The following is a 5,029-nucleotide window of genomic DNA, read 5'->3' as shown; positions in this document are numbered from 1 at the left end:
CCGAGGGTCCGGGTGCTGGGGACAGGGGGTCCACCGGGAGCCCGGGGAGGCTGTCCCTGGCCTGGCTGGAGGTCCGGAAGCTGGGCCCGGTGCTGGAGCTCCGTCCCCGGGTGCGGCTCCGTCCCAATTAACCCTCCTTGGTCCCCGCCGAGGGTCCGGGCGCTGGGGACAGGGGGTCCACCGGGGTCCCGGGGAGGCTGTCCCTGGCCTGGCTGGAGGTCCGGAAGCTGGGCCCGGTGCTGGAGCTCCGTCCCCGGGTGCGGCTCCGTCCCAATTAACCCTCCTTGGTTCCCGCCGAGGGTCCGGGCGCTGGGGACAGGGGGTCCACCGGGGTCCCGGGGAGGCTGTCCCTGGCCTGGCTGGAGGTCCGGAAGCTGGGCCCGGTGCTGGAGCTCCGTCCCCGGGTGCGGCTCCGTCCCAATTAACCCTCCTTGGTCCCCGCCGAGGGTCCGGGTGCTGGGGACAGGGGGTCCACCGGGGTCCCGGGGAGGCTGTCCCTGGCCTGGCTGGAGGTCCGGAAGCTGGTCCCGGTGCTGGAGCTCCGTCCCAGGGTGCGGCTCCGTTCCCGGGGTGCGGGAGCCCCCTGTCCCGCAAGCCAGCCTCTCCCCGGGCCTGGCTGGAGGTCCGGGAGCTGGGCCCGGTGCTGGAGCTCCGTCCCAGGGTGCGGCTCCGTTCCCGGGGTGCGGGAGCCCCCTGTCCCGCAAGCCAGCCTCTCCTCGGGCCTGGCTGGAGGTCCGGGAGCTGGGCCCGGTGCTGGAGCTCCGTCCCAGGGTGCGGCTCTGTTCCCGGGGTGCGGGAGCCCCCTTTCTCGCAAGCCAGCCTCTCCCCGGGCCTGGCTGGAGGTCCGGGAGCTGGGCCCGGTGCTGGAGCTCCGTTCCCGGGGTGCGGGAGCCCCCCTGTCCCGCAGGCCAGCCGAGGGTCCGGGAGCTGGGGACAGGGTTCCACCGGGGCCCGGGGAGGCTCTCCCCGGCCTGGCTGGGGGTCCAGGAAGCTGGGCCCGGTGCTGGAGCTCCGTCCCGGGGTGCGGGAGCCCCCTGTCCCGCAAGCCAGCCGAGGGTCCGGGCGCTGGGACCGGGTGTCCACCGGGGCCCGGGGAGGCTCTCCCCGGCCTGGCTGGGGGTCCGGGAAGCTGGGCCCGGTGCTGGAGCTCCGTTCCCGGGGTGCGGGAGCCCCCTGTCCCGCAAGCCAGCCGAGGGTGCGGGCGCTGGGGACAGGGCGTCCACCGGGGCCCGGGGAGTCTCTCCCCGGCCTGGCTGGAGGTCCGGGAGCTGGGCCCGGTGCTGGAGCTCCGTCCCGGGGTGCGGGAGCCCCCTGTCCCGCAAGCCAGCCGAGGGTGCGGGCGCTGGGGACGGGTGTGCACCGGGGCAAAAACCAAAGTGACCCCCCTTGCAAAACCAGGTGGTTTGGCGATAGGCCATCTTGATGTCGCCTCACTACGTTTGGGGCCCTTGCCTGCCGCGGGTACTTGGGCCTCCCACACAAGTGAGGCACCATTTTTACCGGGAGACCTGGGGGAACGCTGGGTGGTGGTAAATTTGTGTGAGCCCGGTGATGCCACTACTTTCCCACCCCAAAAAGTGTGAAAAAAGTGATTTTTTGAGCAAAATTTGAGGTTTGCAGGGGATTCTGGGTAAGGAAACGTTGGGGGATCCACGCAAGCCATACCTCCCTGGAAGCCGCCGGGTGTCTAGTTTTCAAAAATGCCTGGGTTTGGTAGGTTTCCCTAGATGGCCGCCGCGTACCGGGCCAAAAACCAAAGTGACCCCCCTTGCAAAACCAGGTGGTTTGGCGATAGGCCATCTTGATGTCGCCTCACTACGTTTGGGGCCCTTGCCTGCCGCGGGTACTTGGGCCTCCCACACAAGTGAGGCACCATTTTTACCGGGAGACCTGGGGGAACGCTGGGTGGTGGTAAATTTGTGTGAGCCCGGTGATGCCACTACTTTCCCACCCCAAAATGTGTGAAAAAAGTGATTTTTTGAGCAAAATTTGAGGTTTGCAGGGGATTCTGGGTAAGGAAACGTTGGGGGATCCACGCAAGCCATACCTCCCTGGAAGCCGCCGGGTGTCTAGTTTTCAAAAATGCCTGGGTTTGCTAGGTTTCCCTAGATGGCCGCCGCGCACCGGGCCAAAAACCAAAGTGACCCCCCTTGCAAAACCAGGTGGTTTGGCGATAGGCCATCTTGATGTCGCCTCACTACGTTTGGGGCCCTTGCCTGCCGCGGGTACTTGGGCCTCCCACACAAGTGAGGCACCATTTTTACCGGGAGACCTGGGGGAACGCTGGGTGGTGGTAAATTTGTGTGAGCCCGGTGATGCCACTACTTTCCCACCCCAAAAAGTGTGAAAAAAGTGATTTTTTGAGCAAAATTTGAGGTTTGCAGGGGATTCTGGGTAAGGAAACGTTGGGGGATCCACGCAAGCCATACCTCCCTGGAAGCCGCCGGGTGTCTAGTTTTCAAAAATGCCTGGGTTTGGTAGGTTTCCCTAGATGGCCGCCGCGCACCGGGCCAAAAACCAAAGTGACCCCCCTTGCAAAACCAGGTGGTTTGGCGATAGGCCATCTTGATGTCGCCTCACTACGTTTGGGGCCCTTGCCTGCCGCGGGTACTTGGGCCTCCCACACAAGTGAGGCACCATTTTTACCGGGAGACCTGGGGGAACGCTGGGTGGTGGTAAATTTGTGTGAGCCCGGTGATGCCACTACTTTCCCACCCCAAAATGTGTGAAAAAAGTGATTTTTTGAGCAAAATTTGAGGTTTGCAGGGGATTCTGGGTAAGGAAACGTTGGGGGATCCACGCAAGCCATACCTCCCTGGAAGCCGCCGGGTGTCTAGTTTTCAAAAATGCCTGGGTTTGGTAGGTTTCCCTAGATGGCCGCCGCGCACCGGGCCAAAAACCAAAGTGACCCCCCTTGCAAAACCAGGTGGTTTGGCGATAGGCCATCTTGATGTCGCCTCACTACGTTTGGGGCCCTTGCCTGCCGCGGGTACTTGGGCCTCCCACACAAGTGAGGCACCATTTTTACCGGGAGACCTGGGGGAACGCTGGGTGGTGGTAAATTTGTGTGAGCCCGGTGATGCCACTACTTTCCCACCCCAAAAAGTGTGAAAAAAGTGATTTTTTGAGCAAAATTTGAGGTTTGCAGGGGATTCTGGGTAAGGAAACGTTGGGGGATCCACGCAAGCCATACCTCCCTGGAAGCCGCCGGGTGTCTAGTTTTCAGAAATGCGTGGGTTGGAAAGGTTTCCCTAGATGGCCGCCGAGCCCTGGGCAAAAAACCAAAGTAACCCCCCTTGCAAAACCAGATTACCTATTGTTACTACAGCGTGAGAATTTAGGAATAATACTGCAAAGAAAATGTGGCAGACAATTTGAGGTTTACAGGACAATGGGGATAAAAAATATTTTTCAAATCACTAGAGAGACATCACCATGAACTCCCAAGGGTTTTCGACAATATCTACAGTTGGTGGGTTATTCTTACATGGAAAGTGTACCTTGGCAGAGAAACAAAAGACAAAGATTCCTGCACAACCATCTATTCCTCAAACACACACACATACTGGTTGGATTTGGCACGAGGGCAAGTCATGGTTCAGTGTATTAAATTTTATTAACAAGAGATTTCACAAAAATGAAATGCACTGTCAATAATTAAATTCACAAAAAACCAAACCAATGACTTGCAGCTCGTGAGCTGTAAAGCCACGTCAAGGCACCAACCGCTTTACAGGCCATTCACACACCTTTCATACGTGATACAAACAAGACCATTCGCACCACCAGGTACAAAAGCAACACAGTACAAAAATCACCAAAAAGGGACAAGGTACACCCTGCTTCAGAAAGACAAATATTACTGCACAGTCATCTAACCCGCAAGCACACACACATACTGGTTGGATTTGGCACGAGGGTGAGTGATGGTTCAGTAGATAAAATTGTATTACCAAGTGATTTCACAAAACATGAAATGCACTGGTAATAATTGAAAGGGCAAGAAACTGAACCATTGACTCACAGCTCGTGAGCTGTAAAGCCACGACAAGGCACCAACCTCTTTACAGGCCATTCATACACCTTTCATACGTGTGAGACATACAAAACCATTCACACCGCCAGCCGCGGGCCCATCACATAACAAAACTCACACCAGCACACAGCGCCATTCAAGGGCCCATCACTTTCACACGCCCACAATCCAGACACAGCAACTACACAGGCTGAAGGATTGCGTGGAGTGGCACTCAGCTAGCAGTGTGTGTAGTGACCAGCAGAAAGTCACTACTCACACACAGCCAGCCAAGCACCAGTCGACACACACCGCTAGCCAAACGCCAGTCCACGCACACCGCTAGCCAAGCGCCAGTCCAGGCACACCGCCATCCAATCGCCAGTCCAGGCACACCGGCAGCCAATCGCCAATCCACCTACACCGCCAGCCAAGCTCCAGTCCACGGACACCACCAGACAAGCACCATTCCACGCACACCGCCAGCCAAGCTCCAGTCCACACACACCACCAGACAAGCTCCAGTCCACGGACACCACCAGCCAAGCTCCAGTCCACGGACACCACCAGCCAAACACCAGTCCGCACACACCACCAGTCCACACACACCGCCAGCCAAGTACCAGTCCACGCACACCGCCAGCCAAGCACCATTCCACGCACACCACCAGCCAAGCACCATTCCACGCACACCGCCAGCCAAGCACCATTCCACGCACACCACCAGCCACGCACCAGTCCACGCACACCGCCAGCCAAGCACCATTCCACGCACACCACCAGCCACGCACCAGTCCACGCACACCGCCAGTCCATGCACACCGCCAGTCCACGCACACCGTCAGCCAAGCACCATTCCACGCACACCACCAACCAAGTGCCAGTCCACACACACCAACAGCCAAGCGCAAGCCTACACACACCGCCATCACATTTTGGATTTTTTTAGAAAAAAATAAAAACACAAACAAATTGCAAATAGATACAAATCTTCTAACAAAAAATCAGCAACTA

The sequence above is a fragment of the Triturus cristatus genome, chromosome 6, assembly GCF_964204655.1.
Source record: "Triturus cristatus chromosome 6, aTriCri1.1, whole genome shotgun sequence".
NCBI classification, from domain to species: Eukaryota; Metazoa; Chordata; class Amphibia; order Caudata; family Salamandridae; genus Triturus; species Triturus cristatus.
This window is presented reverse-complemented; position numbering follows the sequence as displayed.